The sequence below is a fragment of the Pituophis catenifer genome, unplaced genomic scaffold (assembly GCF_029215685.1).
Source record: "Pituophis catenifer annectens isolate HBS135680 unplaced genomic scaffold, rPitCat1.0.hap2 SCAF_3, whole genome shotgun sequence".
Lineage (NCBI taxonomy): Eukaryota > Metazoa > Chordata > Lepidosauria > Squamata > Colubridae > Pituophis > Pituophis catenifer.
This window is the reverse complement of record NW_027256883.1, coordinates 42,399,107-42,412,662: the sequence shown is the minus strand read 5'-3', so window position 1 is coordinate 42,412,662 and position 13,556 is coordinate 42,399,107.

The following is a 13,556-nucleotide window of genomic DNA, read 5'->3' as shown; positions in this document are numbered from 1 at the left end:
CAAGCAAACTGAAAAACAAAATTGTCCTATATTTGAAGAAACACTTGATGAAAAGGTAGATCTGCTGATTCTTAATTCACACTCTGGTCATTTGACATAAATATATGCTATAGTCATATACTGAAAGAGAAATAAAAGGTGCCCAATGTGTATAAAGTTTGATCATGCAAATATTACCCGAAAGTGTAAATTTAATGATGGTATAACATATACCCACATACACAAACATATAGTATATCAATACTGACATATAATCTATAGTTTAACTTAATTCTACTTTTAACATTGTGTACTGCTATAACCATAAAGATAGCTGTTAAACTACAATTTTAGGATATCTGTCTGCTTTATGCTATAGAAAAATGTCCTCTCTTTAAGAGATACTACTTGCCACATATTATTATAATAGAACCAAGAGACTTCATTAGTACATAGCAAAATTAATGAATTTGTAATCACATCTTCTCTTAAAGTGTTATGTTTTTCAGATACTAAAGAAAATAATAAATGTATTTCTTCATCCTTGAAGATAAACATTATTATATGAAAAAAATGTATGCATCAGCTTCCGTCAGTAAAACCCAAAAACAACCAAATGTTGGCTTATTTTTAAAAAATAAACATGTAAAATTACTCTGATGAAAGAAATTTGCATTCCAAATATAGCCAAATTATGGCCTTAAAGTACATGATGGCCTTGATTGGGCATTCATATCATTTATACGGTGATGTTCCTGTGCTAATTGAGGCATATCATTAACTTGTAATAATCTCCTAAGAAAATGAGAACATCTGATTTACATTAAAAGCAAAGCTGAAAGTAGGAAGTATTTTTCTGAAGAAATTAAATCCAGAAAATCTGCGCACACATCATAATTCTGAGATTTCTTTTTTCTTTAAACATATCAAAACTGAGCTTTGTTTTTATTGCACAGAGTATTATTTCATATGAAATTCTTATTTAACTGAGAAAGTCTTCATGTCCAGCTGAGCATGTTTTCTGCAGATTTATTCTTTAATATCTCCCTTTTCGAAGTATGTTCAAGAGAAATATATATGTCCAATAAAGTAAGGTGATTATATCTTGATGGAACTGAATAAAATAACATTTTTCTGAAAATATTACAATGAGGATATTCAGGCTGTTATAATCATCACTAGACATAACATTGTGCTCTATGATTCTTGGCAAGTAAATGACTTTGTATATTGTTTGTTCAAATCTGATAAATCCCAACATTTATTGTGGGCAATAAAATTTAAGATGAATCCGTTTTAATTTTTGTATTCTCATACTGGGGTTTTACAGAATGAGAAGTATAGAACTATGGTCAATGGTTTAATAATTTAATTATCCCTGGTTTCATCTTAGCCAACTTCATGTTGGATGAAATTTAGATAGTGACATATACCCTATGTATATATCCTAGTTACAGAAAGCCAATTACAGAGCAAGTTGGTGTAGTGGTTAAGACATCAAGATAGAAACTAGGAGACTGTGCTTCTTGTCTTACCATAGGCACAAGAGTTAGGACTGGGGCCGGTCACTTTCTCTCAACCCTAGGAAATAGGCAAGGGCGTACCACTTCCATGATCTTGCCAAGAAAACTGCAGGGATTGATCCATACAGTCACCAGGAATCAAGGCTGACTCAAAGGTACAACAACAACAACAACAACAACAACAACAACAACAACAACAACTATTATTATTATTATTATTATTATTATTATTATTATTATTATTATTATTATTATTATTATTATTATTATTATTTTATTTCTATACCACCCTTTTCCCGAAGGACTCAGGGTGGTGTACAGCCTGATTAAAAGCACAAAGACAGACAAAATTTAAAAATAATTAAAATTATTAAATAATTGGCTCAATTATAAAACCCCCAAATTTAAAATCCCACATTTAAAACCAATTAAAATCTTTACATTGATAGCCTGGCCTGGCGGAACAACAAGGTTTTGAGGGCCCAGCGAAATACACGGAGGTCGGAGATCTTACACGTTTCTGGGGGCAGTTCATTCCAAAGGGCAGGGGCTCCCACAGAGAAGGCCCTCCCCCTGGGTGTCATCAGCTGACATAATTTGGCCGATGGCACCATGAGGAGACCCTCTCTGTGGGAGCGGACTGGCCGGTGGGAGACTACTGTTGGCAGAAGACGGTCTCGAAGGTACCCAGGTCCAATGCCATGGAGCGCTTTAAAGGTGATAACCAACACCTTGAATCGCACCCGGAAGACCACTGGGAGCCAGTGCAGCTCGCACAGGAGGGGTGTCACGTGGGCACAATGAGTTGCACCAATAACCACCCATGCGGCCACATTCTGGACCAGTTGGAGCCTCTGGGTGCTTTTCAAGGGGAGCCCCATATAGAGAGCATTACAGTAGTCCAGTTGGGAGGTGACAAGGGCGTGAATGACCATGCGCAAGGTGTCGCGATCCAGAAAGGGCTGCAACTGGCGAATCAGGCGAACCTGATAGAAGAACCCCCCTGGCCACGGCCATCATAAGTTCTTCTAAAGACAGCCGTGCATCCACGAGGACGCCCAGATTGTGAGCCCTCTCTGTGGGGGGCAAAGACTCACCTCCAATAGTCAGCGATGGGACCAGCTGACTATATCGTGACGCCGGGAACCACAGCCACTCAGTCTTGGAGGGGTTGAGTCTGAGCCTATTTCTCCCCATCCAGACCCGCACGGCCTCCAGACAGCGAGACATCACATCAAGGCCATCGTTGGGGTGGTCTGGGGTGGAGATGTACAGCTGAGTATCATCAGCGTACAGGTGGACTTTCACCCCAAAACTATAGATTATCTCACCCAGCAGCTTCACATAAATGTTGAACAGAAGGGGAGAGAGGACCGACCCTTGCAGCATTCCCCATGCAAGGCGCCTTGAAGTCAACCTCTGCCCCCGTGTCAACACGAACTGTGAGCGGTCAGAGAGGAAGGAGGAGAACCACCACAAAACGGTGCCCCCTATTCCTAACCCCCTCAACCGCTGCAGCATGATACCATGGTCGATGGTATCAAAAGCCACTGAGAGATCTAACAGGACCAGGACAGAGGAACAACCCCTGTCCCGAGCCCTCCAGAGATCATCTACCAACGCAAACAATGCTGTTTCTGTGCTGTACCCCTGCCTGAAGCCCGACTGGTACGGGTCCAGATAGATAGCTTCATCCAGGTGCCTGGGCAGTTGTCGTGCCACCACACTCTCAACAACCTTCACCACAAAACGAAGGTTGGAGACCGGACGATAATTTGCTAATTCAGCCGGGTCCAGGGAAGGCTTCTTGAGGAGGGGCCTCACCACCGCCTCTTTCAAGGCAGCGGGAAAGGCACCCTCACTCAGAGAAGCACTTATAATGTGCTTATAACAAGCACATAGACACACACACAAACAAATGTACCTAGAGAGAAGCTGGGATTTTTAGATGGATAACGAAAATTAAGATAGCATAATTAGAATAAAGGCTGATGGAAAGCTGTAATTTGCAAAGATAAGAATGTTCAACAACAGCAAAGAAAAGATCATTATGTAAAATGTCAATAGCCATGTGTAGCCTATTGAGGCAGTTACTAGATTCATGAAATAAATGCTGACCAGCTTATGGACAAGCCAAAAGATGCAATCAAAGTCCCAAATATTTACAAAATTATTGTCTTATGGCAGAATGTACTCTAAGGAACAGTTAAGTTATAACCACTGAATGAGAAAATGGATCCAAACAATTATGAACATGCAGCAGTAAAATACACAAAAGGTGGCAAAATATTTGGAACAATAACAGACTTGTCCTCAACTGTCCAGACAACCAGGATGGAGTAAGGCATCATCTGATGCACAGAACCAATAAGGACATTCAATTAATCTTTGTGTGACAAATGATGATGACCACACTTGAGATAGAACTTGGCTTTGTGCCTATGATGTCACTGTATATCATAACTTTATTAAATATATTAACAAAAGATTATTGTGTTATAATGGTAAATGTTTCTCTAGTCACACTGAACTTCTGATGTATTTGGAATACAAATTCTATAGTAATGCAGGGATGTATTAATAAATGTTTTCTTCTGATTCAGAAATTGATGCTTTTGATAAAAATGCTCTATTAAATATTGCACAAAACATAATCTGTTCTTCAAGGAACAAAGAAGATAATCGAAATTCAGATTTATTTGTATCTAGTCTAATTATTTATTATGGTTTTACAAAGGTTGCTGAGTTGGAATTCCCACTATAATTCGCTATTGGTCATGTTAATTCAGCATTATTTGATGACCTCATTCTTTCATACTTAAACTTGCCAGTTGTTTATTTAATCTAATTATTAAATTAAAATAATTATTAGTAATATTAGATACAACTTTTATTATATCTGTACATTAACTGCATATGTATATTTTATTATATTATTATATTGTATTAAAAGATATTTAAAACAAAAAGTTTTTATTATTTTTGTGATTCAGTTCTCTGTGTCATTTCTGACGCCATTAAAGAGCCTCCACCACTTTCAGAAACTCCTTGGTGGGAAGCCATATTATTTTAAAAGAATTTTTCTTTTCACAACCATAAAATCTCTTGAACAACTTTCTCAGATTTATTTGTAATTTATCAAGCAAGATAGTCTTTTCTATACCCAGCTCTCAAATCCCAGCAGTTTAAATCCAGTCTCTGAGCACAAATCTGTTAACAAGCACTTTCATTTCCAACTTTCACTTTCACATCCACAACGAAGACGCCATTTCCACCTCCAGCTCAGCAAAATCAAGTAGAAACAATGTATCCCAGGAGTTAAGCATATACTTGCAAAAGCTTGTTCTTCTGCTTCCGTTCTTTCTGCTTTTTGAAATCAGTTAACCTTCTTGACAGCAGAGTCAGTCACCGGCGTCTGGCTCCGTTTAAACGGAGTCGCCACGGATCCGGAGCTTCAGTGGGCTGAGTGGGGAGCTCTCACCCTCCAAGCCCCTGGAATTGCTCCAGGGGCTTCCAGGGAGCTCTACCCTCGCCCACCGGCTCTCCTCTCCTTCTTCTCCCGAAGGAGAGGTTTTTAAGCCGTCTGACAGCTGATTAGCGCTGTCAGAACGGCTCCAACGGAATCGCAGGGCTGGCAGTCCAAAAAGACCGTCCGTGACGCTGGCGGTGCTAACTGGAAGCCCGTATTAAAAGATATTATATGTTGTGTTGTGCTGTGCTGTGCTAGGATAGGAAATATATATACATGTTTGTGTGTGTGCATTTTGCTTTTGTGCATTCTGAAACATCATTTCCAAATTATTTTTGAAATATTGCACAGTCATAATATACACATTTTAATCTCCATATTTAAGTTATGCAGTAAATGCAAAGTTGTGTTTGTCCATAACTTTTCTCTGAGGTGAATATAACGTTCACTGAGAAGTTATAATATTTATATTTAATTCAGAAGTAATAGGTATTTATTAATTCTTTTGCAACGTCCATTAAAATTATGATCCATTAAACAAATCCATTTCAAATTATAAATGATATATCCCTGCTTCTTGGGCATTGCAACCTAGAAATTGACAGAAGAAAGAAAATCCATTATCCAGTATTCAGTATCTATGAATGTATTCATGTCTAGCCTGGTTGTTTGATATATTTGACTTCTCTATAGTATTATTCTTTAAGTATCTCTGGGCCAACAAAGGAAAAGTACTAGAAGGTGTTTTAAGAGTTTTCATGAAATTCTTTCTTGTTGCTAAGGGAACTCAGTTTTCCTGCTTATGAATATTCCAAGAAGAAGAAAAAAATCCCTGGGACACATTTCAATGTTGTGCAACTCATATGGAAAAAGACAGAGAGAAATTGGAGCAGGGATGAACTTTATTAAATGTGTATTGACATACATGGAATGAAACAAAGGATACCTATAAATATTACATGCACAGTTTAGTTTGGTCCCAGAGCCTTTTGTCATGCAGATTGTAAATTAAATAATAAAAATTAGTAGCAATGTTTTACAATTTTTTGATAATCCCTCATAGGGTCATACTTCTCTGATATGACGGTTCTTGTTTTGGGAATACAAACTCTAAAATCAAAGATATATTAATTTTCAAACAAAACAGTATTACACATAAACATCTAACTGGGACAAGTTAACACAGATTTTTCAAACTAGACAACTTTAAGATGTGTGAACCATGCTAGCTGGGGAATTTTGGGAGTTGAAGTCTAAGCATCTTAAGGTTGCCAAGTTTGAAAAATACTTGTCTAACATAAAAGATACTGCCAAAGCAAATACATCATGTGCCTTCACATTTATTGCATATTGAATATAGAATGTATTACAATTAACCTTTTTTGAGCAGCCAATGGGGAATCTAATCAACTGGAAAAAGACATTTTTATATATTTGATCTTGTTTTCAAACCACAAAAAATATATTTAATGGTTGTTAAAAACTTGCAGCCACCAATATGCGATATTCTAATTCTCTATTCTAAACTTCTTGTATTTTGTTAATTAATTAATTATTAATCCGTTCTCTAATTTTGTAAACTTTTAAAATTGTTGTATTATTGGATTGTTGGTTTAGCTTCTAACTTTCTCCAAGGCATTTAAAATTACCAAAATTTCAGAGGCAGTTAAAGGATCCAAACCAACAAAGGCTTTAACTGTACATGCTTCCATTGAATAGTCTTTGGTAAATTGTATTACTTTTCAATATTTCAAAACTTTTGAAAATATTATTAATAATGTCCACCCATGGTAGTTGTTATTGTTTTTTTCCTGACATTTTAAAATAAGGATTATTTCAAAGCATCCCCTACTCAAGAGATTTAAGTCAAATGTTAATTTGTTATCCAATATCATCAAAATAGGTATAACTACTTTAAAATTTTGAAACTACCACAAAAATCCTAATGTACCTAGAACCCAATAGTTTAAACTGTTTGAAGTTAGGATGATGTTGAAAAAGTAGATTTACAGCTGGTCCTTGACGTTGCAGCTGTCACAGAATCCAACAATGTCATGTGATCATGATTCAGGCATTTGATAACCAGCACACATTCCCAATGCTTGCAGCATCCCACAATCACATGATCACCATTGGCGACCTTCATAGTCAGCTTCCAACAGCAGAGTCAATGAGGAAGCCAGCAGCAAATTGCCAGTTATGGACATGTGAGGTCACACTTATGCATAGTGATTTGCTGAATGACAGCAGCCAGCCCTACGTATGGTGATGTCACATTTCACTTTACTGCTGCATCACTTTGAGTGGCTGGTCTCAGTCGTGGTTCGTAATGAGGATCATCTCTGCTTGCCAGAAATTCCACATAGTAACTGTCCACTGGGTCCATAGTAGTAGAATTATTACTACCCGTGTTTCTCCAAAAAGAAGGCAGGGTCTTATTTTCTTTTGACCCGTGAAAAAACAGGTAGACCTTCTTTTTGGAGGGTTCTAATTATTGACTCACCTCGCGGTGGTGGCATGGACAGCCCCACCCAGCCGGAGCCCACTGCTGGCTCATTTCTTCTGTGGCCACTTGCCACCACTTGCACACATTGCCCCAGCCTCTGTTTTGCCTTTAGATGCCTGCCGGAAGGCATCTGCAGCCAATAATAGAGCTCTGGATCGATTCGGAACAAGGTGTGCGAGACCTGGTAAGTAGGGCAGCTCCATCCCCTATCCCCACACTAGCTTATTTTTTTACCTGTATAATACAGTGATAACACAGTGATAACACAGTATCACTGAAGTTAATGACATAATTAAATCAGGAAAATTAAAGCATCTGTTATCTTATGAGAGACAAAGTTTTTTAAAAAGACTTCCATAGGATCTTACAATGTTACAAATTGTTTGTAAAGATTGATTTACCTAATTGTTTAACATATCTGAGTGCAATCAATGTGGCTATTATTCTCCACATATATATCAAACTTAAATCCATTTTCATTTTCACTATATTTACTCTTCCTTGAGGACCCATAGGAAATTTTATCTACTTCTCAATGTCCCTATTTATTTTAATAGGAAGAATTATCCCAAGTATGTAATAGAAAGTAGATGGAAAACAAAAGTCATTTGTATGTATTTCTAGGCATACCTTATTATCAATTGAAAAAATATTTAATTCCTGTTATCCAAGAACATCAAAGTATCTTATTAAGCATGCCAGAGGTTAATTTGCTAACACCATCTTAAACATTAAAGTAGACAAGGAGTACTTTTGATGCATTTTATATAATATCTTAATTACAAAAGAGATCCTATTGGTAACTACCCCCAAAAAACATTAGAATAATTAGAATAATCCAAGAATTAAATTTTCTAGAAACCCATTTATTCATAATTTGTTCCCAACCTTAAGAATTTCTTTGCATCTTGCAAAGCTATTGTGACTGATTATTATCCGAATACAATGCTAAAATATCTCCAATCTTCTAATATTGTCAGAGGATTGACATCCTTTCATGAAGCCACAATGTGCTGGGTGAATTATTGAAAGCAATATCTTCTATAATAGTTGTTACAAGATAACTGTCAGAACTTTGACATCTACATTTAACAAGGATATCAGAATATAATTTGCTCAGGTTCTGGCATCCTTTCCTATTCTCAAAATGATCAAAATATAAACCACCACAGAATGTGATGAGGGTAGGGACCTTTTTTCAAATATCTTATTATATTCTATGACTACATAGTTTATCATTTAGGGGTTAAACTTTCCTTATACTTTTTATACCACTCATTAGGGACCCCATTTAGCACAGGAGCTCCTGCAGATTCTATTGCATCACTACTTTCAAATATCTGCTCAAAATTAAAGGTAAACACCATGAATGCATACAACATTTTTGGAAGACTGTTTTAAAGAGTCACCCTACTTTTCAGCTGATATATCCTCTTGTGGGGACATAAATACAATAGAACTATAAGAACTCAAAATATATTACATTGTACTCCCTATGAACTGTCCTCGTAATATCTCTGATTATAGGTATTATGTCGCTTTGTTAAATTATTTCAACCAAGAAGCCAAGACTCTCCCTTGTCCCCACATAATTGCTTAATACACTTTAATTAATATTCTACATTCAGAGCGCATAATTGATCAAGCTCCAGTTTAACAGCTCTAAAGTCAGAATGCATGATACAATTCCAAAACATAATTTCCAGCATGAAAATTCAGACTTCAATTGATGAAAGCTGATTGAATAATCTCTTGGTTGCAAAAACAGAGAATTAATACTGCAGTAAAAAAAAAAAAAAAACATTACAGCATGTAATGTTTTAGTGCAGGCCTCTCTTTTCCCTACATTGTTTTGTTAAATAGGTATACACATTCTGCTCTGTCATTCACAAACGTCCGTCATGTTCAATTTTCTTTGAGCTGTTTTCAAATGTTATATTTTTCCTGATTTTCTATCTTGTATTCTGATACAACTGGTTTTGCTGTGTAAAGATCCGCATTACGCTGAGTTTAAAGGCTGACTTTAAAGAAAGAACTAAAGCAGCAGTTTTGTTGTTTTTCTGCTGAAGAGATATTAGATATAGACTTAGGTGGCATATTAATCATTCCTTCTTTCTCATTTCACAGGTTTTTGAAAAATAATTATCATCCTCTGTTAGAAAACTCAGAATTCTCCATAAAGTACAAATGACAGCAATCTTGAGAGAGGTGACATTAGTCTAATGAATATCATGATGCAGTTGTGTAGAGGAGGAGCTAACATAGCAATATCAATGAAAAGGAGCCAGGTTTTTGCTTGCAAGTAACGAAGATGTGCTTATGCAGCATTTGACTACATCCGGTGATATTGTTAGGCTAGCCTTGTCACACAATGGCATCATGATGCTGGTGTGTAAAGCAGGGGACTCCAACCTTGGCAACTTTAAGACTTGTGTGTTCTGTCCCCAACCACACGCACACATACCAACAGACGTTCAAGAGTTAAAGACCAAACCAGCCGGCAAAATCCTTTTCCTTATGATAACGGAACTTGGCAACAACCTAGTGGCTGCCTGCCAAGAGTTTACAAATTTACAAAGAGGAGAGATAACTTCTCCCCACTTCTGGTACATCCAAAGAAACAGCTCAATAATTACAGAGTCAATCAAGTCCAGAGATAATCCAGCAAAGTCTATAGCAAAAGTCCGGCAATGCAGATTAGTGTGGAAGCTTTCAGCTTTGTTCGTCACAAGGTTTGACTGGCCACCACACTCCCTTTTATATCCTGTGGGGTGTGGTCCAGTGACTCAGCCTAATCTCAGGCACGCCTTTTCTTCTGTTGCGCGCGCTTATCTCTGCGACGCTGGCGTGGATCCAGCCAAGACTCATTACCCTCATCACTGTCCATCTGTGGCTGCGTGGACGTGCTTGGCCCCGGCCCTATCTCTTGCCCTTCGGCAGACACCGAAGGCATTGCCAGAGAGGAGGGTCCTGGAGAGGGAGGCCTTGCCAACCTCTCCTTCACTCTCGGAGTCCTCTCCTGCTGATGACACAGGCTCAGATAATGGAGCCACAACATTGTGGACTTCAACTCCCAGAGCAAAGCTGGCTGAGGAATTCTGGGAGTTGAAGTCCATAAGTCTTAAAGTTGCCAAGGTTGGAGAGCCCTGGTGTAAAGGAAGGGCTAACACAGTGATATCTGTGCTTTACCATCCATGGTGCTTTAATGTATTTAATGTATGTTCTATAAGGACCAAATAATACTATTAAAAGTCTTGAAGAATTCTAAGGGGATGGTAGTGGGAATAGACCTCACATCACTTCTTCTGAATAAATCAACTACTTCAAGCCCTCTTAAGGTACAGCCATAGCGTGTGACAAGGCATTTAATATTTTTGTTATGTGGTGGATGCCTACCTCTTTGCTCATTGTTCAGGGATGCATTGGTGTTTTGAATTGTTTGCTGGAGGGATAATTATACTAGATGTCATACATTAATTTTATTTGTTATACATTTTTCTTGAAACTGCTGGTGCTGCAGAATTTTCAAAACAATTTTGCTTGCAATAAACATAAATATTGCAGTGAGTTCTAAATTGTGAAGTAAATGGTGACTAGTTGCCAAATTTTGCCAAGCCAGCTTGGGTTAATTGATTCATCAGTCAATTGATTCAGCAATCAAATGAATGATTGATTGATTGATTGATGATTTACTGAATCAATTAAATGGATTCAGCAAGCAAATAAAGAGGAATAAGATGGAAATATTTTAGTCAGGACACTGTAGTTTTATTTATATATTTATTTATAAAATGTATTCACCGCCCATCTTACCACAAGGTAAAAATTTTTGGTAGAGATGCAGATATATGTTTAATATTAATGTTATGTTTGTGTATTTACTTCATAAAAATATTATAAATATATAAATATATGAATATATTAAGTAAAGTATTAAATTAAATTAAATTAAATTAATGTATACATTAAATGTATACCTTGCCCTTATTTTATAAAAATAGCTGCATGTTTATTGCTCCCCAACTATTAAATGAAATAGATTGACTCCACTGTTCTGCCTGATAGAAAAATGTTTCAAATTTTTCCTTTGAAGCAGGATTATTTTTATTTGCCAGAATTATTTGGCTGAGTTATTGAAGATGCTACAAATATATCCTTGGAAATGAATTGTCAGCATTTGATGAATTCTACTTTTCATATATCAGCAAGAGCAGAAAGTTACATATGGCACGTTCTTGTTTTCTATAAAATGCACATTCACTAATAACTTTTTAAACTATTACTTTATCAACATCAATTTTATTCAACATACTAAAAAATTCTTAGAAGCTTGTGAGAATAGAGTTTAACTTTCTTATCCTTGTATTACGACATATTCTAAATAATTACACGCTCTAATAATACCAGATTTTTTAAAAAGCTGTATTACACTGAATTTTACATAGGCATAAATCAGGGGGATTATTATATTACTATATCATTCAATAAAGTTTGAACAACAACAGTATTATTCACACAAAATTTGATTTATCTACTATCAATAGTTTTCTAAATAAAGTCTATCAATCTTAAGTGTCTGTACTAGTATTATTCCATTGTGTGAGGTTACAAGACACATCGATTACTTCAGTATATTCAACTATGGAGGGGGGGAAAGTGTTCAAACATGCAATTGGCTCTTTCCTTATGTTCACTTACATGTATCAGTTATTTTTCCATATGTCCAGATAGTACAAAAACAACAAATTATAACTTTTTTTTTTTTTCAAAATGTTATAAAAATAGGACAAAATTCCCATTCAGACGTCAGAAAATCAGAAAGAAATTCAGTTTATATTACGGCAATTTGTTTTTTTATTTTTTTAAATACCCACATGGACCATCAAGAATAGTCCCTAAATTAACTGCTTACCAATAACATATAAAGCAGGAATTACCCATCAAAATCTGTCACTTGCATGCAGTGCTAAGAACTTATTTCTTTTTTTTTTTTTTTTTTTAAATACTTTATTGAGTTTTCCAATATTTAAAAAGACAAAATACAATCTCAATCTTGATCCGGGGTACGGTGTTTACACATTTCATAAGTCAAATATTGGATGGATTCCATCCATAACTATCACTATACATTATATTATACAATACTATATATTCCTCTACATTTCTATACAATTGAGTCCATTTCTGGTGTTTAAGCAACTATAGCCTATTATCATACTTTTATCCTATTCTTTAACCAATTATACCAAATTCCCCATACTTCATAGTGCTTAGAATTTTCTTCATTTTTTAGCTCGTTTGTCAGTTTAGCCATCTCTGCGCACTCTAGGATTTTATTTATTAATGTTTCCTCAGAGGGGGTAGATTTAGATTTCCAAAGTTTCGCAAAGGCTATTCTAGCCGCAGTAATAATTTGAATTGCCAAATGGGTTTTATTATTGTTGAGACCATCTTCCGTCATACCTAAGAGAAAGAATTCCGGGGCCAGGACTATCTCCTGTCCCATTATTTCAGAGAGCCAGAGTCGGATCTTTAACCAAAACTTTTTGGTCTCGGGACAAGTCCACCAAAGATGATAAAAGGTGCCGACCGTTTTTCCACATTTCCAGCATAAAGCAGAAGAGTTTGGGAATATTTTAGCCAGCCTGTCCGGGGCTAGATACCACCTATGCAACATTTTGTAGTGGTTTTCCCTGAATGTTGATGATTTTGTTATTTTGAGATTCCTATTCCAAGCTGTCTCCCAGTCATTGAAATTAAGGCCATATCCTAAGTTTTTCTCCCAAATGCTTAACTGTTTTTTAGCTATCATCTCCGCTCTATCCTCATCTAATATAAAGTTATAAATTTTGGATAGCATTTTCTTATCTGGGCCCCAAATAATTTTATCAAAATATCCATATTTCATTTCAATACCCCTTCTATCTCTATCTTCTTGAAATCTAGACTTAATTTGGAGATAGTTCCACCAATCCAGATTGAACCCCTGGTCCCTCAATGCTTCCAAAGGTTTGAGCTTCCCTTCTTCGTCCAAGATATCCTTATATGTGCCCATTTTATAGTTTCCTCTCCTATTTGG